The sequence below is a fragment of the Vombatus ursinus genome, unplaced genomic scaffold (genome assembly GCF_900497805.2).
Source record: "Vombatus ursinus unplaced genomic scaffold, bare-nosed wombat genome assembly UNPS02014832.1, whole genome shotgun sequence".
In the NCBI taxonomy this organism is placed as follows: domain Eukaryota; kingdom Metazoa; phylum Chordata; class Mammalia; order Diprotodontia; family Vombatidae; genus Vombatus; species Vombatus ursinus.
The window spans coordinates 55,016,752-55,043,860 of NW_020954610.1; the positions used below are offsets into that span (position 1 = coordinate 55,016,752).

Sequence of the window (27,109 nt, forward strand, 5' to 3'; positions counted from 1 at the left end):
GCTATAAGGGAGAACATGATAAGTAACATAAGAGAAATAAAAAAAAAGTACTATGGGAGCTCTGGGAAGGAAGATATGTAATCTATTAAGGGGTAGAGGAGGGGATCTGCAAGGTCTTTATGGAGGAGTTGGCATTTAAGTTAAGCCTTGAAGGATATTTAAAGGTGAAATGTGGGGCAATCCTTTTTTTTTAACCCTGTTCTTTGCATGCCAAAATCTTCATGTTGATAATCATTAAGTATGCAATAAAACAAAAAAAAATTTTAAAAAAAAGAACTGTGGGAAGGGTGGCAGTAGGGAGGGCAGAAAGAATAGCATAAACAAAGGCATGGAGGTAGAGAAGACAGAAGTTTAGGGAGCAATAAGCAATATAGTTTGACTGGAGTATAGTGTATGTGTAGGAGAGTAAGTAGTTAGATATAAGGCTGGACAAAGGAGTCCTCATGTGAAGGACCTTGAATACCAGACTAAGACACTTAACCTTTATTCTGAATTGATCTTTTTCTATCATTAGTCTTCCTTTTGACATCTCACAGTACATCCCCACATCTCTTATATTGTTTATCAGTCTCTGACAACAAAGTGTGTGGTGAGAATACATCTTCTTTGTTCCTAAAGCTATCATTGTACCTACTGCAAGGTAATATATCCTGCAGTATTATTCTGCTCGTTTGTGGGACATATTTTACTCATGAGAATCCTAATGAAAGCATTACAGTCTCCGTTTCAATGGCATTCCTATCTTGTGCATAAGAAGCCCATAATCCCTTGGATGAGTGCTCAGAGGGCCATGTCAGAAATTTTCAAAGCAAGGTACTCCCAGCAACACAGAGGGTACTGACCCAACTTCAAGGAGTTACATAAAATCATAAAGAATCTGAAATCTAAAAGGGACCATTCTATAGTTCCCCCCTCCCAACACATACACACACAAACACACACACACACACACACACACACACACACACACACACTGAAAAAAACAACAAACTAATCAAATCAGAGAAGAAAGTGATTTGAGTAAGTCATGCAAAGAGTTAGAGACAGAGAACACAAGATTCCTGACTCCCAATTTCACATTTACAGTACTAGCCAGTACAACAGTCACTCTTGGCACAGCATTTTATACCCATTGTAGGTGGCGTGGTGGGGATGGTGGTGTAAAATAGTAACTTCAGTGATGATGGTTATGCTAACCTGAAGGCAGGGCTAGCTCTACACACAGATGTACTTTGAGGCAAGCCAAAGTGTACCTCTGTTTCCAAACATCTCCCCTTCCAGTCTTCCACAGTGCCTGAAGTCCTCACTAGAGACACTACTTATATAAAGGAACCATCTTCAGAAGAACAATTTAAAAGCAAATAAATTATTTGGGAGGAGGCAATAGATCAACCCTTTCATACCCAGTAGTTCAGGACCTGTCTGATTGGAAATTCCTTGTGGGCAGGGATTTGATTTTATATTTCTGTGCTTTCAGCACCTAGCACAGTGATAGGAACATAGGGGGCCTTTAATACTTAATAATAATAATTATTTTATATAACATTCCATCTCCAATCTCTGTGCCTTTCTTAAGACTCTCACATACTTATGTACACCCTGCTCCCTTCCATCTCTTAGAATCTAAAGCTTCCTTTAAGATTCACTTCAAGTGCACCTCCTACCAGAGGCCTGCAGAATCTCTCTTCTTTGTAGTACCATAAATCTGAAGCAGGAAGAGGCCTTGTAGTTCACCTCCTTCCTTTGCATGTGAATAAACTAATGCCCAGTGAAACTCTGACTTGCCCAAGGTCACATGCTAGAAAGCATCAGTTACAGGATTTGAACCTAGGTTCTCTGACTCTTGAGTCAGCACTCTTGCCCTTTGCTGAGGGCATTTTGCATTTATTTTGTATATATATTTTATGAAGAGATAGAAAGGTGTGGTGGATAGAGTCTGGGAGTTGGGAAGACAAACACTGCCTCTAATTCATGGTGGCTGTGTAATTCTGGGCAAGACACAACTTCTTAATGCCCCAGGGAATTTAGAGACTACAAAAGCATGGAACAAGTATTGATATGCATAGGTAGAGGGAGTTACCTTATTAGGAATTCCCTATACCAATGAAAAGGCAACTAGGAGGTGCAATGGATAGAGTGCCAGACCGGAGGTAGGCCTGAGGTCTCAGACACTTACTAGCTGTGTGATCCTAGGCAAGTCACTTAACCCTGTCAGCCTCAGTTTTTCATCTATAAGCAGAAAAAAAAAAAAGAGCTGGAGAAGGAAATGGCAAACAACTCCAGTATCTTTACCAAGAAAGCCCCAAATGGGGTTACAAAGACTAAGACGTTACTGAAAACCACAGAATGAAATACTAGTGAAATCACAATGTGTATATATATATATATATGTAAATATATGTGTATATATATATGTAAATATATATGTATATGTGTGTATATATATATATATATATAATATTTACTTACATTTGTGCAAATTGTTTTACCAATAAGATTTTTCTCTTGACGGTTGGAACTGTTTCATTTTTGTATTCTCTTAGATCTCCAGTACATAACACAGTAATTGACACATAGTAGGTACTCAATAAATGCTTCTTGGACTAGATTGAATTGAATCAAATTGACTCCTGGGTCAGTATTTTTCATTATCTCAAAGATGTGTTGGATAAATAGATTTGGGGTCTATGCAACTCAGGGTGTCCCCACCACAACCAGCCATTTGATAATTCATATATCCCCTCCCTAGGGGACCACTTGGACAAATATAGCTTCTCTTTCAATCCCCACCCTCCCTTCTCTCTCTCTCCCTTCTCTGTCTTTTCCCACTACTGTTTCTCACCTTTCTTTCTTTCTTTCTTTCTTTCTGTATCTCTTCATGTCTCTCTTTTTCTGTCTTTTTTTGCCTGTATTTCTCTGTCTTTCTCTTTCTCCCCCCCACCTGACCTTCAAACATACACAAACCCACGCAGAACAATCACTGTACAAAGAAACCTGAATCTCCATCTTCTCCTCTTGAGATGAATAACATCACTGGGAATGAAGAATAGGTCTCCTATCCTACTAGAATCTGGTCTGAGTGCTTAATTTAAAGGAGTCCCAATATCTTAACGAATGATTTAGTTCTCTAAAAAGACTGCCTTAAAGAAGGTTTTCCCCTTATCTCTGGAACTGCCACGACTACATGTGCGACAATAAATTCTTCTCTCTGTTTGTAAATCGTGCATATTGTTCGGTAAAGCAGCCCCCTCAGGCCCACTGAAGCTAGCCTCTTAAAGCCTCCTGTTCTCCCCTCTCTGATGAGTATATCTTACCCAGGTAGTGAGCCATTCACACTGTATACTGTTGCAGCTTGTCGGCAGTGGAGGTGGTAGGTGGCTAAGGCTGGATCCTGCGTTTTTGCTTTTTTATTTTCACAGAGGAAATATGTACCTGCTGCCTGCTCTGTTTGCTAAAAACAGGGAACAGAAAAGAAAGACAACCTGTTTAGCAAGGACTGTAACAGTGAGATCGAGAGACGAATTCAGGGGCGCTGATGTGGCTTGCTCAAAGTCAGCAGCATATCTGGCCAAAGCCAGCCGACCTAATATTGGGGCTTGACTCAGAGAGTTATCTCCCAGCCCGAGCAAAGGGGGCTGCAGTAGTAGAGACTGTTCAGTAATTGGCATCAGGGAAGTAGGCGCCTATTAAGGCAGAAGGAAAAGACAGAACCGCCCGAACGATAGAGGTCAAAAAGAGTCAGCTTTACACCATCACTGACCTTGAAGCCCTTCTCTCTCTGTCTGATTAAGGCAAAAAATATTTAGTTAGATAGTCTCTTTGTCCTCCACATGGATAAGCATGTGAAACATGAAAAAATCGATACAAGCTGTCTCCGGTTTAACCAGAATGTTACAGTGGATAGGTTTATGAAATCTCTAGGAGGGGAGCACACCGGCTGGCTCGCTCCAGCAGATGCTGCGAAGTTTGACTGAAATGGATCGTATGATTATTGGAATGTTACTTTCTCCTGTACCGTGCAACCGAGAGAAAATGGGGAGGGGGATGTTTTGTTCTTCCCTCCATCATCACTTCTTCCGGGCCTTCTCTTTTCTTCCCTTTCTCATTTTGATCCTTTCCCCTAACCCCCTCCCTAAGCCGCCCCCCCCCAGCTTTTTTTTTTTTTCCCTTTTCTAACCTGCTGAAAGGGCTGCACGGTTTTCTTAAGCGAACAGACCCTTGGAATAGAATGGAATAAAATAGAATAGAGTAAAAATCGTCCACTGCGAATTGGGGGAGGGATGCGGGGGAGGGGAAGGGGACTGGTGAAGGAGGCAGATGGTCTCGCTTTACTATGCAGGTGCTGTTCAGCAATTTTTTCCCACCAGTGAAGCTGCTGCACTCCGCACAATGTTTTCCCAATTCACTAGACAATCAGGCAGAGCACAACACGGGCGCGGCGCGCAGCTACAGTGTGCTGAGACAGCAGGTTATCGCCGGTGACTCTGAAGCCAGCTGACATCTGACATGAACTCCTGGCATGCTGACTTTTTAAAAAATCGATGGGGACAGACCTCAGAGTAACCGAAAGCGCTGTGAAGTTTAACACTGGCGAGGCGAGTGCGGGCCTTGATTGGCTGGCTGGACCCAGAAGGTCAGGGGAGAGAGGCAGTCGCTCCTCATCAGTAGGAACAGAGGCAGATTATTATTTTTTAAAAAAGACCGCTCTGAAGTTTCATAGCCCACTGTTCAGGGAGGGAGTTGAGCTGCTGCGCTGTCTAATGGGCACTAGACCTCCTCTTTATTAATACAACCTTAAACAAAGGATGAAGGATGTATACGAGGCGCTGAGGAGGGCCCAGCGGAGAACCATAAAGCAGCCACTTGACCTCGATTCTGATAATTTTGTTGAACTTCCTTGAAACGTCCACACCGCCCCCCCCCAGCCCTCCGCTACAGCCAGCACGCAGCAGTGATGCTCTTTTGTACCAGCATTCTGGGAAGGTCAAAAAGGAAAGGAGAGGCTCTCAAGGTGTGGAATTTTGTCAATGAAGTCACTACTCACAACTTACATACTGAATCGTCAGCAAGGCCAGGGCTAACTATTGGGTCCAAATTATACTTCCCCTTTTATTGAATATCTCTGTGTCCTTTTCCTGCAAGTCATAACCATATTGAGCTTTTTTTGAAGTAAAGTTTGGTCAACAGAGAAATGTTAAAGCACTGCATCTGGTTATAGGTTTTCCTTGGCCTTAGGCACTGGCAGTGAACAAGAGGCAAGTGACTTCATCTCCCTGAGCCTTAGTTTCCTCACCTGTAAAATAAAGGATTAGACTAGGCAACTAGGTGGTTTTGGAGAAGAGGAAACCCAAATTCAAAATATGCCTCAAATACATGCTAGCTTGTGTGATCCTGGGCAAGTCATTTAACCTCTCTTAGCCTCAGTTCCTTCATCTGTAAAATGGGAATAATAATACCAATAATAGTACCTACCTCACAGGGTGGTTGTGAGGATGAAATGAGATAACATATGCAAAGCATTTTGCACACCTTGGAGCCACCTAGCTATTGTGTTCCAAGAGATGCCTTATACCTTTGAATGCTATAATCCCATGGTGTGGACCCCAAAGTTAGTTTTCCCCAGGTTATACAAACACAAATGATAATATTTAATTAAAGGATACTGTATTAGGAGCAGAATGAGAAAACATGCCTCCATTTGACCTTGTCTCTTTTAGAACAAAATGGTAGAACCATTGTTACCTTTCCATGAGTTTTTAAACCCGGGTTCTCATGCTCCCAAGAGTTCCATGGATAGATTTCAAGGGGTTTATGAACCTGAACCAGAAAAAATTTTCTTTCACTAACCTCCAACTGAAATTTAGCATTTGCTTCAATTATTAAAAACACTATACTGAGAAAGGATTCATAGGTTTTACTAGACTATGAAAGGGGGTCTGCGACACAAAAAAGGTTAAGAAACCCTAATGTAGCTCCAAACTCCCTTGTTTTAAAGATGAAGAATTGGAGACCTGAAGAGCCTCAGTTTGTGTAGATAATTATGCTATTTTAGCAAAACAAGCAAAAAAATTATAGGAACATATTATACACATTTTTTTAACATTCTACAATTCTAAAAAATATTTTTTAAAAGAAAGGAAGGGTACTTGCTTTGTGTAGATAATTGTACTCTTTAGCAAAAGAAACGAAACTATGCAGGAACAAATCATGTACTTTTTTTTTTTACATTCTATAATTCTAAGATTTTTTTGGGGGGGGAAGTGGTTGCTTCGTGTTTTTTAGTACAAATGATACTTTCTCTTTACTTTGGCATCTTAGTGCACAGGTCATAACCACACTGAGCCAGTTGGGGGCACTGAGCCATTTATGGATGCTAAGGCTCCAGCTGTGAGTTCCCTGCCCTACACCAACTCCCTCTCCTATTCAGTTACTCACAAGGGCACCAAGCAGCAGTCTAAGGATAGGATTGTGTCCAGGCATCTTTTGATTCCTCACATTGTTGCTACAAACTTTCTTTTTACATTGGGTCAGTGGAAAAAAGGCAGAAAAGGGGGACAGATGCAGCCTTTTTCCAGTATTCCTATATCCCCTGACACTGACTGGGTAAGCTGTCAATCAGCTCAAAGCTAGCGATTATATATCAGCCATCTTGCAAATTACAGGACATTTCAAATCAGCATTTTTATGTACTTGATGACTATGCCAGGGACCCCAATAGTGCAAAAATTCCTTCATTCAGCCCTGCCTGCATATATTTAAATTTGCCTAGTGCACAGCTTGGTCCTCTTTGCTCTCTGAAGGTCAAGGAGGAGCTCAAGAGGTTTAATCTACAAGCCCAGCAGATGGATTTCATAGCTTATAGTTTCTCTGCCATGTCTGGACCACAAGAAAATGAATCTGCTGAAAACAGTTGATAGGACCGGTAGTTCAGGTAGATGTACACATCCTTCTAGAGGAGACTAGCTTCTTTCCTCCATATATTTAAGTTGGGCAGGAATAAATTACCCTTAATGAACCAAGCAATCAACAAGTCTTTACTGAATGCCTCTTATGTGTCTAACATGGAAAGATATACTGAAAACAATACTAACTGACAAGTATTTGAAGGGCTCTCTGGTAGAAGAGGGATGAAAATCTTTCTATTTGGTCCCAGAGGGAAGAGCTGGGAAGGAGTAATGGATGAAAATCTCAAAGATGCAAATTTAAGCTTAAAGTCATGGAGGATGGAGAGGAAGACAAGAAACTTTGAACAATCAGAGCTATCCGAAAGGGGAATGGGCTGCCTTTAGGGGTATTGGTATCTCCTTCATTGGAGGTCCACAAGTAGAGTCTGGATGACCATTTGTCAGCAATAATATAATTAGAATTCCTTTTGGGGTATGGATTGGAAAAATTGGCTGCTGAGGTCTCTTCCAATTCTAAAATTTATTCTATGATTTGTCTAGTGCCTTAAAATGTCAAAGCTTTAGATAGATGTTACTACATATAACTCTCTCAACAACCCTATGGGAGTATTAATGGTATTATTACCGCCCCCTTTTTGCACACAAGTAATAAGTATCAAGGGTGGGATTTGAATTCAGGTCTTCTTGACTCCAAGTCCAGCACTCTGTCCATTATGCTGTGTTGTTTGCCCAGCAGGAAAAAAAAAAGTGATATCTCCCTTATCTGAACTTTTATAACACTTATTAGCATAGAACAGTAGAATGAGCACTGAATTTGGAGTCAGAAAACCTGGGTTCAAATCCTGCCTTTGACATTTACTGTTCACATGACCAATCCAATACAATCTAATAAACATTTATTAAGCACATACTATTAATCAGGCATTTAAGCTCTGAAGATACAACTGACAAAAAGAAAGTCTCTGCCCTGTAAGAGCTTACAATCTAATGCTGGGGTGGGTGGGGGAAACAACATGCAAAAGGACCTTGGTCAAGTCAATTAATTTTTCTGAGTTTTAGTTTTCTCACTTGTAAAATGAAGCAGGTTGAACTGAATGGTCTCTAAGGTGTTATTCAGTCCTAAATCTATTATTCTCTTTGATTTTCTGACTTGTACTTCTCACCTGATACTGAGAGCCTATATTGCTTCAAATGGTTAATTATATTACCATGTTTTTATGCTATGTGTCCCATAAAGTCCATAATAAGCTCCTTATGGTCAGGGCCCATACCTTATATATCTTTGTCTTCTCCAGAGTGCCTAAGTTGGTGCTACGCACATAGCAAGCATTTAATAGATACTTGATGGCGATGATAAAAATGCTTCCTAGAAGTGAAGCATTTTAAAATATTTAAAATTTTAAATTTATTTTAAAATAAAGTCAGACTTATATGGAAGGGTCCCACACTATCTTTTTCCTATGGCTTGCCCGAGTAAAAGCAAAGTCTTGCCTTCTCTGCTGCCATCTGTGATAGAAACAGGAACCACAAAGGATTTTCTGACTCTAAGTCATAAAATATATTTCAAATTTGGTACAGTGTGAGGAGAACATTGGTGGAGGGTGACACAAATGATTTGTGGAGAATGTAGTAGAGGCAAAAAATGACATGGAGGTGATGGTAATTCTTCCAAATTGGGTTCTGAATAAATTAGAGAGAAAAAAAAAAGACTAAAAGGTAAGAAGAGTGGCCAGTTGGTGGAGAGGGAGGCACTTAGGAAGAGTCAGAGTAAACCACAATGGTGTCGGGGAAAATACTGAAGAAGAGCTAATGGCCTAGCTTTGGATTCCTTTGATTTATTCCTTTTAAAATCAATATTAAAGGAAATAATAATAATAATAATGATATTGACTTTTTGAGGGCAATGGGGTCCAGAGCTGTGATTTCAATAGTGTATTGGACTTTCCAGTACGGCAACACTTTCCTCCGATGGGGATTGGATCGGTAATTCATCCTTAAACTGGCCATAAATCTAGAGCTGGAGGGGGCATCAGAGACTATTTAGTTCAACCTTCCTTTTTTATGGATAAGGAAACTGAGGTCCAGGGATGTTCAGTAATTTGCCCAAAGTCAAATGTGTGTGTGTGTGTGTGTGTGTATGTGTGTGTAAGATATAATATATGTGTGTGTATGTGTATGTGTGTATATATATAATAGTATTTGAACCCAAATCTTTTGACTCTACTGCCTGTGCTTTTTGCAACATTCCCATACGCTGCTTCCTGTCATTCAAAGTTATGGTTCTAGAGATTCACCCAGAGGTACTATGAGGTTAAATGATTGGTGTATATCAGAGGCAGATCTTAACTTCATGGACAGGAATCCTTTACTCTGCTTCCTCTTAATTAACGTTAACATTCCATGTCATAGTGGTCTTAGAGTCAGGAAGACCTGAGTATGAGTCTGACATAGTGGCTTTGTAACTAGAAAAGTTCCTTAACTTCTCAGTGCTCTTTTGTTGTTGGTCAGTTGCTTCAGTTGTGTCTGACTCTTTGTGACTCCATTTGGGGTTTTCTTGGCAAAGATCCTGGAGCGGTTTGTCATTTTCTTCTCCAGCACATTTCACAGATGAGGAAACTGAGGCAAACCAGGTTAAGTGACTTGGCCAGGGTCACACTGCTAGGAAGTATCTGAGGCTAGGTTTGAATTCAGGAAGATGGCCCAGCATTCTATCTGCTGTACCACCTAGTTACCCTCAGTGTTTTGGGCAGCTCTTTAAGACTCTTAACTGCAGGACGCCACTGAGCTGTATTGGTAAGGGGGTCAGAAGGTCTTTTCATATAGAAATTCCTCATATCAATGAAATCCCAGATCTAGTTCCTATACCTATACCACATTGTATGTATTCAAAACATTTTTAAAAAATCTGTTATCTCATTATCTTCCCAACAGTCTTATGAGGTTGGCAGGGTAAGGTCTATTAATCCCTACTTTGACAGATGAGGAAATTGAGTACCTCTCCTAAACTTGCTTAGCTAATCCAGTGCTTTTAGTATAGAGAGGCTCAGAGAGAGCACACTCAAGCCAATCAGAGGGCTTGGGCAAGGGGATATAATGCCATACTTAAGGCTTCTCCATGTTTATCAGCTCAGCTCCTTTCACTAGCCTCCAATAGCTGGAATATAAAAACACAGACTCCTAACCAGTGACCTTAGAAAGTCAGCAGCACTCCTAACTCCTGGCTCCCAGCCTTTGCCTTAAGCAAAAAAACCTTCTAAAGGAAAAGAAGCCTCCTTTCCCCTGCCCCAGTTGGCTTTAACACCTGTCAAAACTCCAAGCAGCCTTTTGAAATTGTGAATTTGATATGGCTGAACTGAATCATATTCGCTCCTTTGTGTTTGGAGAGAGAAAAATAACTCGATGTTCTGCTCAAGGTATAAAACATCTAAAGTTGAGACACAATCATTTGTGCCAAACTGCTCCTATCATCATCGGGTTCAAGTGGAATTAATTTTCCTCCTCATCATTTCCTGGGCCTGGAGAAAGGGATTTTCTTCTTAGTCACCTCTGGGGCAGATACTATAAGGAAGATTCAGGGAAATTTCACTTTTTGCAGTTTGGGAACTCTACTCCAGACCCCTAAAGGTGGAATTCAGTTCATCAGGAAGGCAGGAGCTGAAATTTCTGAGCTGAGCCTCTGCCATTGGCTCACTCTTTGACCCTAAAAAGATTGGAATATTCTCTTGCTTCCTTGAGAGAGAACTAATGTGATACTTATTCTCATTCCAGGACTCTGATAATAATAACATCACATTGTATCTCATACTTGTACAGTGCCTCCTACTGTTCTTTTACTGAACACATTTTCTGTGTGGCAAAAATGCTACACAGCTATACAACTAATTAGTAATATTAGGCAGTATATAATAAATGTCTGGCAGCTAGGTGGCATAGTAAATAGAGCACTGGGTTTGGAATCAGGACGACTCCTCTTCATGAGTTCAAATCTGGGCTCAGACACTTACTAGCTGTGTGATCCTAGGCAAGTCACTTAACTCTGTTTGCTTCAATTTCCTCACCTGTAAAATGAACTGGAGAAGGAAATGGCAAACCACTCTAGTATCTTTTCCAAGAAAACTTCAAATGGAGCAAGAAGAGTTGGACATGACTGAGATAACTGCACAACAACAAAGTATGTGGCATGAATGATTCGAGGATCCTTGCTAGCTAGGTAGAGTCTTTAGACAGAATATTAGACTTAAAGTCAGGGAGACCTGAGTTTAAATCTAGTTGCCCTACTTATCTTTATATACATATTTGGGATTGCTTGGAGTACATCCCTTAGAATATGTGCTGAGCTCCCCTAGCAACTCTGGGGACACTTATGGCTCTATGCTATAGGGTTTGGCTCTGGTTGACTAGATGTGATTTCGTTGAATAGGAAGCTTGTAATGAAGAACTACTCCTACCAATGCAGGTCTGTTCTCTTTTTGTACCTTATAGTCTTAGAGTGTTGTCTAGAACACCTTAAGTGACTTGCCTGGGGTCATACAGTTGGTTTGTGTTACAGCAAGGAGTTGAATCACTTCTTGACTCCAAGGTAATTACTACTAATGCTATCATCACCAGTGCCACCACCACTACTCTTCCTCCTCCTTCTTCTCCTCCTCCTTACCACCACCACCACTGCCACTATTACTACTCACTACTACTACTACTAGTACTACTACTACTACCACTACTACAATTATTACCACCACTACTACTACCACCACTACTAATAATAATACCACTCTTCTGCCTCCTACTACTACAGTATTAATGATGATAAATTAATAATAAACATTAATGCTATTTGACATTTATATAGCACTTTATAGCAACTAATATCCTTCACATATATTATCTCATTTATCATTATAAAATCCAAAAGAGGTTGTATGCTTTTAGGAAAAAGAGTTGGCCTTGGAGTTAGGCTCAAGTTCAAGTTTCTCTGTCTCTGTCTCTCTCTCTCTCACAGACACACACACACACACACACAGACACACAGACACACAGACACACAGACACACACACACACACACACACACACACACACACACACACACACATCCCAGCTGCTGACTCTGGGTAACAATCTAACAATCCTCTAAGACAATGGTTCTTAACTTGGAGTCCATGAATTTTTTTTTAATTGCTAACTGAATTTTCATAATATTGTTTTCCTTTATAATCCAATGTATTTTATTTTATGCATTGAAAAACACTATACTGAGAAAGAGGTCCTTAGGTTTCATCACGTTGCCAAAAGAGGCCATGAAACAGAAATGCTTAAGAGCCCTTTCCCTAAAAGCCAGTATTCATCAGTGTAAGGTATTTCCTTACTGGGAGTTACCTACATCCTGATGCAAAGAGAAGTTTAGATCAAAAAGCAATTCAAAATGCTAAATAGCACAAATATTCCATTCTACAATTATTTTTGTTCCCCTTTTACAAATGAGGACACCAAGGCCTAAATAGATTAAGTGGCCAGCTCAAGGTCACATAGCCAATGAGTATCTTAATTAGAATTTAAACACAGGTCTTTAGACTCAGAATGCAGGGTTCTTTCTACCATACCAAACTGCCTTCTTGTATGCCTACTCAACCACCAGGACAAGGCTTAGCACATACAATTCCTGATTTGTTAGCAGTCTTCTGATTGTTTCCATAAGGTTTTTCCAACTCTTCAGCAGAAGACAAAATTAGTATCATTGAGAACCCACTTGAGTGCATGCTCCATACTAGATGAAATTCAAAACATAGTCATTGACCATGGGGAGTATACAATTTATTTGGGGATATAGACTCCAAGTTCAGGTATAGTAGGTTGTCAAGTTCAATTTAATTGTCAGCTATATAAGAGCCTGGTTTGGGAGGCACAGGTGCTAAACTTGAATCCTGTGTCTTCTTATCACCAGAGTCTTGAGCAAGTCACTTAGCTCTCTGAGTCTCCACTGGCTCATTTAAGAAATAATGACAATAATAATACAAAGTAGCATTTCTATAGCACCTTAAGGTTTGTAAAGTGCTTTACATACATTATCTCCTTCGATGGGATTGAGGGTAGACTAAATGATTTCCAAGGCCTGTTCTAGCTCTAAATTCCATGATTTTAGGAAGAGGCCAAAGTACAGAGTGCAGAGTAAACCCAATAAGGATTTCTAGAGAAGGTGATCTGGGCAAAGTTTTGAAGAATAGAGCCTTGGCTTGGTGGTGAATTTGGAGGGAGTTCCTAGGGCTTTTTGGTATTCCCCATTTCAAGGAGTAAATGAGTTGATAGAGAAGAGATTGGTCCATTCAGTCCTTTGTGAGTCTGCTGGGTTTTCTGTCTGGCCATTTAGATTTACATATAGAGAGGGCCTTAGAGATCATCAGATCTAATCTTCTTCTTTTACTGATGATGAAACTGAGGTTCAGAGAGGTAAATGACCTCCCCTAGGTAACATCAGTAGTAGGTGCCCCAAAATAGGATTTCACTACAGATCTTCCGGACTCCAATACTTTATTCACTACACTATGCTATCTCTTCAATAATGCAGGATGCTTCAGTCTTAATGTAGTTTTAAGCATTTAAAAAACAAAAACAAAAACTCTGCACTAAGATATTTGGAATACCCTGTATAATAAAGAAGTGTTTTGTATTCTCTATTTTACATTCACGTTCCTTCCAGGAAGGAAGGATTGCACCCTTGCAGTCTCAGATATGTGTTGTTCAGTTATGTCCAACTCTTCATTAGCCCATTTGGGGTTCTCCTGGAAAAGATACTGGAGTGGTTTGCCATTTCCTTCTCCAGCTCATTTTTTACAGATGAGGAACTGAAGCAAACAGGGTTAAATTACTTGCCCAAGGTCACATAGCTAGTAAATAAATGTCTGAAGCTAGATTTGAAGTCAGGAAGATGAGTCTTCCTGACCCTAGGTCCAGCACTTTATCTACTGCACCACTTAGCTGGTACATAAACCTACAAATCTAGCTACTCAGTACTCTGTTAGAATGGGAAAATGTTAATTGGCTACCATCTTTGTTGTCAATTCATCAGTAAAGGTACTTACCTTCCAGGTTAGCTGTGAAGAAGAAAACACTTTGTAAATCTTAAAGTCCTCTAAAGAGGTGAGTTATTGTGGTCGTCTTTGTTGTTTTGCAGTCAAGAAATCAACAAGCACTTATTAAGTACCTACTATGCACCCAGCACTATACTAAGAGCCTGGAATACTCATTAAAAACAACAACAACAACAAATAGTCCCTGCTCTCAAGAAGGTAACACCCTAAGGGCAGAGAAAACATGCAAACTACATACAAACATGTTTTAGATAAGCACATATTGGAGACCTGAAGAGGTATAGACATATTTCCCACCTCTGATGAGAAAAGTAGTAGACTATAGGTTCAGATTAAGGCATGCATTTTCAGATGTGGCCAATGTATAGATCTTTTTTGCTTGACTGTATTTCTTTGTTACAATGGAGGGTTTGGTTTGGAGTGGGGTCAGGATAGGAATCTTTGGGATGTAACAGAGACATTAAAAAATGGAAATGACCATCAATGCTATATGACCTACTAAATGGAATTGACAAAATGGGAAGCAAATGACTCATAAAATGGGAGAGAAGAAATGGACCCTAAGCATTACTAAGCTCATCCCACTCATTTTGCAGATGTAGAGATAGACCTAGAGAGAAAAAGTGACTTGCCAAAGAGTAGGAAGTGAGTTAGTAGCAAAGACCATAGATGACCACCACCTTCTTCTTCTGTATCCTCTCTCCTCTCTGGGTATTCCTAATTGCTCTCTCTTGGTTACCCTTGAACCTGTGTAACCAGTCTTCAGTCTCCTTTCCTGTACCATCATTTATGGCATGCCTATGTTTCTGTCCAAGGTTTTATTCTGGGCAGCCTTCTCTCCAGACTCTCTCATTTGATGATTTCATCAACTCTTCTAAATTCAATTATCATCCTTTGCAGATTATTTCCACATGTATTTATCCACCTCCAGACTATCTCCTGAGCTCCAGTCCTGCATTGCAACCTGCCTTGTTGGACATTCCATATCCTTTAGGCATCTCAAACTCTATATGTCTAAATAGAATTCATTATCTTTTCCCCCAAACCCTTTCCTTATCTGAACTTCCCTATCGCTGCCAAGGTCACCACCATCTTTCTAGTTATCCAACTTTGTGTCACCCTCAAGAGTTCTACCTTTCACCAACCCCTCACATCCAATCAACTGACAAATTTTGTCATTTTTATCACCACATGCCATATACTTCTTGCAATTCAGATAGCCACAACCCTGTTCATGCCCTCATTATTTCTTGCTGTCATTAGTCGATTAACCTTCAAATTGTTTTTCCTGCTTCATATCTTTCCCCACTACATTCAACTGCCAAAGTAGGATAGGTCTGACGATGTTCCCCTCTTGCTCATTAAGTGCCAGTTGTTCGATATTACTTCCAGAATCAAATATAAAGTCCTCTACCTTGAATATAAGCCTCTTCACAACTTTGCCCTTCTTACTTTTCCAAATTTCTTATATTCTACGATCCTTCACTCTCTCCACAATTTAGTCATATCTGCCTACTTGTTGTTCCTTGCACACAATCCTCCATCTCTCATCTCTGTATATTTGCATTGACTGTTCCTTATACCAGGAATTCAGTCCCATCCAGCATCAACTCTTAGAATAGATAGGCTTTTTTAAAAACTCAGTTCAAGGGCCACCTTCTCCAAGAGGCCTTTCCTGCCCCTTCTGACTCCCAGCTACTAGTATTATCCTTTCAAAGGTTACTTTATATCTACTACGTAAGTATCTAGAATATACCTAGTTATTTATATGTCATCTTACCCATTAGAATGTAAGCTCTGTGAGGGCAGGGGCTATTTTTATTTGTTTCTTTGTATCACCAGTCCTTATTTAGCATAGTGCCAGGTACAAAGTAAATTCTTAATAAGTTCCTGTTGACTGATTGATTGATGAGAGCTCAGGACTTGGTACTATCGATTTAGTACTCTTTCCAGTAAATGACATTGCCTCCCATCAACAAGGCCTGGGTCTGGACTCCTTTGTGTTGGGCCTTAAAAACACAATACCATTACAATGGAAGCACACTAGAGTTTTGGGAACCCACATCAGTCTTTTAATGTGCTCAGGCAGTTCAATTGTATTAATACCCATTTCCTCTTAATGGCATGGTGCTTAACTAGTTTCCATTAGCTCTTCTGGAGTTAATCAGGCATATATAGCTGTCTATTAGGTAAAGGGTGTGAGAGACAGTGAGGAATCAGGTCAGCAAAAGAGTGCGTGTAGACTTTCCATTACAAGGAAGCTAGGAAGTCAGGGATTTCTTAAAGAAAATCAGACATAAGAAAGAACTAGGAAGATAAAACCAGTGGAGGAGGGCTTACATTACAAAAGAATGATTCAATTTAAGAGTATCTGGTCCCTTTGATTAAACTGTGAACTCCTCGATTTCATTTAAATGTTTGCTTACAACACATCAGCTCTTTCTTCTGAGTCAGGGTGGGAGTGGTCCTGGGTAGGTTTAGTTTGGGAACCACTGCTGGTGGGGTTTCCAAAATGATAACATCTCAGAAATAATGCTATATAAGTCAGGTGGAAGAAATAATTTTATTTATGCTCAGATCCTCAGTAACATGTTTCTTCTACAGAGTGAAGTTCACTCATACTAAAACAATTCCCATTCCTAGTTCTATTCCCAACGTACTGGATGAAGGTAAAAGGTATCTTTTTTTTCCTTCTGTTCTGCAATTGGCTGTGGATATCTTAAGTTCAGATGACATGTTCAGTGTTTTGGGGCTGCTATTTCTGGGGAGAACCAAACCCCATGAAACTCAGAAAGGGCAGGATTCTGACTACCCAAGAATAGAACAAGAAAATGTTACTTCCCTGCACAAAAAGCTCCAGTGGTACCTTATTGCCTTTAAGATAAAGTAAAATCTGCCCTGTTTGGCATTTAAAACCCTTCCTAATTTGGTCTCAATCTATCATTCAAGATTGATTTCACATTACTGCCCCCTCACACATTCTACTTTTTGACCCAAGGCTGCTTAACTGGTTTTTTTTTTCCTTTTTGCTTCATAGACTTTTTTTTTTGGCAGTCTGGTGAAACCTATGGACCTCTTCTCAGAAAAATGTTTCTAACTGTATAAAATAAAATACATAGGATTACAAAGGAAACAATTTTAATGAAAGATAGTTGTCAAAATATATGTATTTTCATTATGATTACAATATGAATACTAAAGTTATAAAATTATAGTAAATACTATTATGTAGTTATAATAATTATATAATATAATCATGTTGTATAATAATGTAATATATAATTTTTACGTATACACACACAAATTCCTAGATATTCCTCCTTGTTTTGTATGAACTGTCTTAGATGCTTGGAATATACTCCTTCCCCATTTGTGCCTCTCGGACTTCCTAGCTTCCTTCAAGTTTCTGCTCAGATGCTACCTGAAACCTTCCTGATACCTCCTTCTCTCCCCCATTTCCTTTACTATTAATGCTCTCCTCCATACCATAATTATTTTGTTTTTACTTTGTCTACATTTTATTTTTACTTCTCTGTGTGTATCCCTTCAGTAGAATGTAAGCTCTGGAATGGCGGGGCCTGTTTCATTTTTTTGTCTTTATGTGGCCACTACCTTACAGGTAGCTTACTGAATGAAACATCAGAAAATCAAAGTTGCCTTTCTGCTTCACTACAGTCTCTCATTTTCTCCTAAGAATGAATCCCAGACAGGAAGGTCAAGGAGGATGAATACTAGGGCAGGTCTCCTTTCTAATTCTCTTGGTGGATCAGAGCACAAGGGGAGATATTTGTGATTTGGGCTCCCTATTGGATGATTTTTAAAAAATGAGACCCTGTCATAAGGTCATCTTGGCATTAGACTTATTACTCATTAAATCACTGATATGCATCCAGGCTGAGTCCTCTGTACAAGATGTAGAGAAAGAGGAGGAAGAATCTTTGTTGAGACAAAGTGCCTATCAACCGCCCACTATGCATAACCTTGATTGAGATGATATTAAGCAAATGGGTTGGAGGTATGGTCAGGTGTAACTAATTTCTCACTAGCTAATTCCTTTGCAGCTTGGATGACTCATTGGGCCAGAAGCTGTAATTTTAGGGAGTGGGCAGTGATAATCTTCTGGCCCAGTATTTTAGGGTTCTCTTTTCTCTACTCCTGCATTCACTTTAGAACAACCCCAATGTCCCATCATAGCAGTCATTATTTGGGAACCCTCCATAGGGGAAGAATAGATGTTTTGCTTCTAAGTCTGCTTGGTAACTGATGGGCCTTCACCATTCTGCCTAGAGATTGGATAGGAAGAGGGGAGAAAAGAAAGATACTACTGTATTGAATGAACTAACAGACAGATTGGAATGGTCATCAAAGGTGGTGGAAGCTGGAATATGAGAGTGTTGATTCCCCTCCCGCCCTCCTCTGATTCCTATAATGAGACACCCTGTACCTGCTTGGGGGCCTCTCTCTCCGGAATTACAGGTAATAAGGTAAAGCTGATGTTAATGGTTTATGACATGAATTCATTTTGAGAACTGTATGCTTCACCTATCGCTTTTATTTTTCAATTTGGGTCTGTTAGGTATTAATAGCTTTTGGGCTGTGTTTTCCATTTTAATCTTGCATTTTCTCATTTCCAAGTAGATTTCTTCTTTCAATTTACACAAACATTAAACCTCCATTTCCTGCAGGACCCACCTCTTAACTCATTTCACTCTCTTTTTTTCCATTCTTTTTCTTTCTTTTCATTCTTTCTTTTTCCCCTTGTTGCTCTGTTTTTTCTTGCCCATTGGCTTTTTCTTTTTTTTCCTTCTTTCTTTTATCTCTATTTTTCTTTCTCTCTTTGTCTCTCATTGTCTTCCTTCCTTCCTTCTTTCCTCCCTTCTTCCTTTTCTTTTTCTTGTCCTTTCACTCTCTTCCTTTTTTCCCTTTCCCTTTCTTTCTTCCTTTTTTCTCTCTTCATGATAAAACTTCTAGGACCATATACTAAGTCATACATTTTTCGTTCCATTATTTAAATTACAGAAGAGTAGGAGAGTGAAGGCCCACTCCACTGCCTGCTTGGAAGGATATAAAGGATAAGTATTTGGAAGATGGTGATTTTCCATCTCATTAAGAGAGAACAAAAGGATGTCACATAATTGGTGGCAAAAGCCATAAAGAAGAAGTTTATAACAATAACCAATAAATGTATAAATAAATGTATGTCTTGACATAGGGATATTCAGAGCTCTATGTGAGTCCAAACTACCTTTCCAGTTTTATTTGTCATTGCACCCCATCACATTTTTTTGTGTTCCAACCAAATTGGGCTCTTAGTTGTTCCCCAATCTGGTCTGAAATTCTCTTTCATCATTGTAATTACACAGGCAATGATGCACCCATCATTACTATAATAAACCTTTTCTCATGTCTGCCTATTGAAATATATCTCTTGCATTAAGACTTAAGTTAAATAACTTCTTCATGAAGTTTTCCCTGATCTAAAAGTGATTTCTCCTTCCCCAACTTTTCCAAGATACTTTGCCTGGATCTTATATTTGCCAGTATCACAGGCTGCCTGGCATCATTCTTATCTAAATACATGCTATACCCAAATTCCATCCCTGGTAAGAAAAGCAGAGTGATGCAGAGAAAAGATGACTGGATTTGGGGTTGGATTTAAATCTCACCTCTCACTTCCTACCTTAGTGACACTGAGCAAGTCACCTCACTTATCTGGGTCTCAGTTTTCTCCTCTGAAAAATTTGAGGTTAAATTAGTTGACCTTTAGCATCCATTCCAACTCTAAAGCTAGGATTTGCCTTCTCTAACTTTCTGTACCTATACAATGGACAAAGCTATACATCACAGGGTTATTGTATGTCAAATTCTTTGCAAACCCGTTAGTGTTGTTATGTTAGTGGTGGTGGTAGACTAATATCTCCTTAAGGATATTATATATAGAGTGCTTGTCTTAAGTCTTTGCATCCCTAGCTTAGCACAGGGCCTTGTACATAGAGCTAGACTAGACCTGTGATTTCATTCACATTGGAAATTCTGGATAAGGAAATTCCCTCTAATAATGCATGTTGACACCTGTTCTATAACTTACAGTCTTAGTGAGTTGTATTGGTCACCAAGAGGTTAAGTGACTGTGGTTGTCTATATGTCAGAGATAGAACTTGAACCCAGATCTACCTGACTCAGGGCCAGATCACCATGCTCCCCTTCTTCCTTCTATGTGGTAGGTATTTAATGAATGTTTTAATGAATGAGACACTGTTCTTGCTCTTAGGGGATATACTCTAGCTGGTGAGATGAGGTTTATACCCATGAAAAAATAACAAACAGTCCAGAGCAGTAACAAATGCTAAATGAGTGATGCGTATAACAGTTCAAAGGGAGATGTCACTGCTGGTTGACCTGGTCAGGAGAGACTTTACATGGATGAGATAGGAGGTGAGCTGAGCCTGAAAAAATGGGTAGACTTCAGCCCACAATGGACATTGCAGTAGGTAGGGGCAGCAGAATAAGAGAGGCACAGGACAAGATAGTTTAAGATATGTTCAGAGTATAGCAAGTAGACCAATATTTTTGTTTTTGTTTTTTGGGAGCTCAGGGTTTTGTATAAGGGAATAGGGAATTAGTAACAAAGAGCTGAGGACCCAGTTGCAGAGAGCCTTGAATGCTAAATTAAAGAGTCTGGATGATATGGCTAAAAGACAGGATCGGATGACAAAAAGTTGTTCTAGAATTTATTTCAAAAGAATCCTTTAAGAACCATCATGATTCTTATATACTCAGAATGGTTGAGCTGGATACCTTGCTGGAGGCAAGGAGAATGAGCTCCATGTGGCCTCTGCAGGTCCCTTTCCAGCTCTATAATTATCCAGAACTCCCTATTCCCCCCAATGTCAGGCTAGCAGTTGAGTCACAGCTCTCATGATCCTAGATGGCAAATTTGAGACACCCTTAATTGGATGCTGAAAAAACTAAGCCTGCCTCCCAATGGCTCCAATACAAGAGTTATGGTTGTTTACTGTAACACTAAGACAGTCCCATTAACAAGAATGATGGGAAACTGCATCACAGCATTATTCTTAGCAAAAGACTTGACAAATATGTTTTGTAAATGAAGGAGCTACAATAGAGAAAACATATAACACTCTTTCTCCCCACCCCCACCCCTTCCTTTTTTTTTCCCAGTGAAATGGTTGGATGTTTAATGCTTTATACATTATTCAAGGCTCCGTTTTCTACTGTTCATCAATACCCTAGTCCACAGCAGCTAGAAGCTTGTAACAACTCACAAATGTAGACAAAGCATGCTGCTTAACCCAGGAACAGTGGGTCAGAGAACAAACAGGAAAATTTATCGTCTTCACTATATTACTGTTGGAATGGAGAAGTAAATGAATACCATACGTTATAGCTTATCACTTAAGTATGAGTGTATCTCGAATGGCACAGCATGTCCTACTTAAATAATACTGATGGATAACACACAGCCAGCTTTTGTTCATTGCTGGGTTTTGTCTTGTCTGTGGGTTGTTTAGAGTTACTTGGGGTGACAGAAATAGAGGAAAACATACATACAACCTTGGCATCAGGAGGGGGCCAGGGAAGCCTGCATTTCTTCATGCCTAGGATACCTTCTATAAGGGTGTGAGTTGGGAAGATGTGAGTTGCTAGGCAGGAGAGAGAGAGAGACAGAGACAGAGACAGAGAGAGACAGAGAGAGACAGAGAGACAGAGAGAGAATCCTTTTGACCTTTTTTTGACATTTATTTCATATAGGTCCAAGAGCAAATCTAGCCATGAAGACTTGAACAGAGAAAGGGGTCTAAGATGACTGATAGAATGTAAGCTCTTTGAGGGCAAAGACTGAATCATTTTTGTCTTTGTATTTTTTTTTTGTGCTAGCACAGTTCCGGGAAAACAGTAGGCACTTAATAAATGCATGTTGATTGATCCCCAACTCTTCTCTCAAATTACAAGATCAAGAGAGAATGGACAATATAGCTGAAAGAGTTGGACAAATGACCAAGGGAAGTTCTGGAATTTATTTCCATGAAATCCTTTAAGAAACAGCACGATTTTTCACATTCTCAGAGTGGGTAAATGAGAATTCTGGCTAGATGGGAGTATAATCACACCATTCTATTTCCTTATTTTTGGATATTTACACACTAGTGGATTGTCCCTAGCTCTAGCTATTACTAAGAAGTGAAGGAGACATAGTCTGAGAATTTAGTAATATGTACTATTGTTTTGATGTTTGCAAAGAAGCAGCATATTTTGTTGTTGTTGTTCAAGAGAGCAGAGAATTTGGAGCTAGAAGTGACCTGTAGAGCTTCTAAATCACATTGTCCAATCTCCTCACTTTACAGATGGGTTGGAGGATGAATTGCTCAAGATCACAAAGCTATCCTCAGAAAGCTAACTGGGACCTCCTTGTATTGAATCACTGAAGAAGAAAAGGAGGATGTATCTAGCACCTGTCACTGTTTCAGCATATCCTACAACTGGCCGTTTGAGTTCTCAATCAGTATCTGTCCTGCCAACACAATTATCTTGATGTTGAGTGGCATCTTATCCAGCCATTAACATTAGTGGCAAGAAGAAAGGGGAGTTATTCTTCCATAACATTTTTTTTTGTGCTCCACAATTATTTTTGAGGCTCAATTAGTACAAAATTATTGGATATAGCTCTTTAGTGAAACAGACTCTTCAGTGAGGAGGCCCAAGGAATATTCTTCTGTCGGCACTCAACTTCCATATGCCTGATGGAATTACATCAGAGTTCTAAAAAAAAGGGACTTTTTCCTACTGAGAACCATGGATTAATCTTTGTCAGTACCTATTGTGAAGAACAGCATGAAGTTGCCCTAATGAGTGACTAAAATCTATAGATTATCCTCCACACTCATTTTCACCATCAAACTACTTCAGCAGTCCTTCAAATAGATGCAACTGAGAATGACCAAAAATGGATTTCTTTGAGTTTTTCATTTATATCATCTCCTGACCCATAAGCTAAGACATAGATTCTTAACTTTTTTGACCATGGACCACTTAAACTGGGCAAACGATTCTGAAGAAGACCTAGGTCTTAATTGCCAACACAAAGAAAATCTCACCAAAATCAATGGGCAGCAGGACAGAGTGCAGCTTTTGATGAGACACCCCATAAAGTGAAGCATTTGCAAAAGTGATTAGATATCTTAATAAACTATCAGTTGATGCAGAAGCAAGTATGACACTGTTCAATGACAGATATTCAAACTACAAGGAACTCAGCCACTGGACTACCTAGGGATAAGTAATGAGCCTAAAAGAAACTCTGGACTAGAAGGAATGATTATGACTAGGGAATTGTGTGGAGGGCAGTGTGAAAAAGAATGGAATATAAGATTCTTGTAGTCAGGTGGGGATTTTTCACTTTCATTTTTATATTCCCAGCAGCACAACACAATGCCTGGAACAGAGCAGGTGCTTAATAAATGCTTATTGCCTGATTGATTGATAGGAAGGATATTAAAGACAGGAGTGTGCTTGTAATACTTAACAATTGGTTCTCTGGAAAATAAAAAAAATTTTCTGAGACATGTTTAAGTTTAATCTGCATTATTATTATTTTCCCCATCACTTCTTAAAAGTGATTCTTAGACAATTAACAAAACAATAAATCAAGTCCTGATTTGTGGCATTTGTTGATGTCTGAGTTGTGAACATTCACAATAAAAATTTAACAATGGACTCTCCAGAGCCAGTCAGGGCCAGCTCCAGCCTGATTATAATCACATATATAGAAATAGAGGGGATCATCTAATCCAACTCTGTCATTTTACAGAAGAAGAACTGAGGTCTTAAAGGATTAAATGACCCATGGTCACATGGGTAATGAGCAAAAAAGCCAAGAATTCTACTCTGTCTCCAATTTGAACATGTGTTGAATGTGAATAAAAACAATCAATGAATAGATTCATCCACAAATGTATTAATGAAAAAGCATTTATTAAAAGCTTACTCTGTGCCAGGCACTGTGCTAAGCTCTGGGGCACAAATACAAAAAGAAAAGACAATCTCTGCCTGTAAGGAGCCTACATTCCCAGCACCATACCATACATAGCCTTCTTTGTCTTTCTGTTACTCTTTTTCCAATCCTCTGCCCTATTCCTTCAGAAAAGACTGAGGCCCATTATTAAACTCATTACCACAAAGGTCTCCATAGGTGATCAAATTAATTATTTTACTCTTCCCTGATACATATGTATACATAGATTATAGATAGATACATATGTGTGTTTGTATTTAAAAGAGCCCTATAATCCATTGCAAGAATTGTGGGTACTAGAGAGTAGGAATGTGGGGAGATATTTATGGGGGTATTTTTCAGCACACATAAAGTCGAATTATAAGGTGGCTCCTTCTTCTGCATGAAGCAAATCATAGGGATTATCTTAAATATTTTAAAAATTCAGGGTCCCTCTCCTGCACTCCCAAGACAATATGCCCAAACTCCCTCCACTGGTTTTTCCTTTCTCCATATTCCAGGTGCTAAACCTTTGTATTAACTTCCTCAGAAGCTTTTAGTTAACTGGAGAGAAAGAGCTGGATTTGTGAGTCTATGCTGATTGGACCATTCTTATGTAATTTGTAAGATGGCAAAGGGATGACACACTATTCCAGTCTGGGAAGCTGGTACTGTTTATCAGCAGCTGCAGAAGCTAGTGAATAATTCTGGGCTGCCGGTAAACTGCAATCTACCAGATTAATTAAATCTGACTTTTACAGCCATTTTACTATACAGATGAAGCCCTGCCAACAAATACAGTACATGTGCATGTACTCAGTGCCTATATCAGGACTCTTCGTTTTTCACTTATTTCCCTTCAGTCCATGGTTGGGGGATGGGTGGGAAGATGAGCAAATACTTTCCCTTTAGGTAAGATCAGTCTAAAGGAGTGACATTATTATAAATGGTTAACATAGCACAACCAACCAATTAATCAACCAACATTTATTATGCAGCCACAATATGTTCACGTGCTGGGCAGTGTTCTGGATGCTTGGGAAGCAAAAATGAAAATGAAAGAATTCCTATCCCCAAGGCTCTTACATTCTAATGGTCAAGACAACAAGGACATAGATAAGTATATGTAGAATAAGCATAAAGATAATAAAGTAATGAAGTACAGTTCTAGCAGGGACCACTAGCATTTGGGGGATTACTTCAGCTGTTTTTCTTTTTTTTTTAATCCTTTGGCTTTTTATTTGGCAAATGCAGGGAAAAAAATTAACTGCAACCACAGACAGGCTTAAGGGACTGGGGGCTTGGGGCTGGGGGTGGTGGTGGTGTTGGTGTCCTCTTCTGACATCATCCAGGCCCATAGCTATTGCTCTCTGAAGCTGGTGAGGAACAGCCTGTGGGATCCCTGAGGGGTGGAGTAACCGGGGCTGGATGCCTGGATCCTAGACCATATGGCCTTGGGAGTGTAGCCTAGCCTAGGGGCCCAGGGACCCAGGCATCCCAGACCACCTTCCTGGAGAACTATATTGCACTTGGAATCTTTGGCTGAAGTGTGAATTGTAAAGAGAACAATATGAACAGGAGAGGCAGAGAAGCGGGAGGGGCAAAGGATTAATAAGTGCTATTAGATCTGGAGGGGGGAAGGGCAGTACAGAGGGTAGGCTGGGCCTGATCTGGCCTCCAGGTCACCCAGGGAGCATCCAGTCCTGGGAGCTCTATCTCCGTGCTGGATGTCAAACAATTCCTTCTGGAATCAGTGAATGAGGTCAGGCTTATTCTCCATGGTGGGAATATGAAGGTGTTCACCCTGGTACAGGATGCAGTGCACAGGGCACACTTGGGAGGCTGTGCCCGAACCAAAGTTGTCACGCACCAGGCCCTCCTGAAGGGCCAGCAGCAGCTCACGCATGCATACCTCTCACTTCCGACACTCGGAACTCCCCCCACGTCCCGGGCCGAGTCCAGCAGGCTCTGCTGAGTCACCCCCGGGAGAATGAGTCCATTCAGTGTCCACCACGCCATCTTTGTGGGTCCAGAAGATGAAGACGTTCAGTGAGCTGGTGGTGCGGGCCGTAAAGCCACAAGACTTGCTCACAATCGTCTCGGTGAGAGGCCTGCTGCACGAGCACCGTTAGCCCCTGATTCACTCTCCGTTTGCAGTCGCCACAACCACCGGCCCAAGGTCGTACAAAGCGGGGGTCGGTCAGTAGCGAGACGGGCGTTAAGGAATCCCCAGAGAAATAAGCGGCCACAGGACACAGGATGACGGGCAGCCGGACTCTCGGGGTGGGGGTGGGGGGCGGTGGACGCCCAGACATGGCTCGTGGCCCGTGAAAGTGGGCGGGATATAGAGGCTAGCCTTCCTTTCGTCCCCACTGGGCACTCACTCCTCACCGACCTCCACCCCCGGGGCGGATACATTCCAAAAGTTGGAGCTTGGCAAAGGTCATGAGGCTGAAGGCTGAGCAGAACATGCAGTCCATGTTGAGCCAGGGGCAGAAGAGGCTCACTCGCTGGTGCTTTCCTCGAAAAGCCTTCATGCCTTCAAAGAGTTCTGTGCCTTAGTGAAGGAACGAGCAGGCTGGTGCAGCATGAGGTTTTGGAAAGGATGGATGCATGGGTCACACCCCAGCCCTCGTCTCTGCCCCATTCCACGGTCAACATGTGGTCTGTTAGCTGCTTCCCAAACGTCAGGGGGTCCCCGAGGTCCAGCTTGCTCTGCGGTGTTTGGCACAGCACTACCTGCAATTCGGAGACCTTGAAGATAACTGGCCAAGCATGGGAGGCCCACAGCAGGCGAGGGGCAGGATGCAGGTTTCTAGCCAAGATCTGCCCCAGGCCCACAGCTGCCATGGTTGGTTTTGAGCTGTGTTTTAAAGGAGGGGAAGGATTCTTTAAGGTACAGGTGAGGAGGGGCTGCGTTCCAAGCATGGGTCAATGGTCAGTACGAAGGATTGGAGTCACAAGGTGATGTATTGTGTATTAGGAACAGCATGTAGACCAGTTTGGCTGGGTCATAGAGTGAGAGATTGTTTTCCTTGTTTAGTCATTTTCAGTCGCGTCCAATTCTTCCTGACCCCATTTGGAGTTTTCTTGGCAAAGCTACTGGAGT

At 40.6% G+C, this 27,109-nt stretch overlaps 1 pseudogene; it reads right to left on the reverse strand.

Annotated features, from left to right (window-relative positions):
* Positions 1-3,310: 3,310 nt before the first annotated feature.
* LOC114025858 lies at positions 3,311-26,850 on the reverse strand (annotated as a pseudogene).
* Between the last annotated feature and the right edge of the window lie 259 nt (positions 26,851-27,109).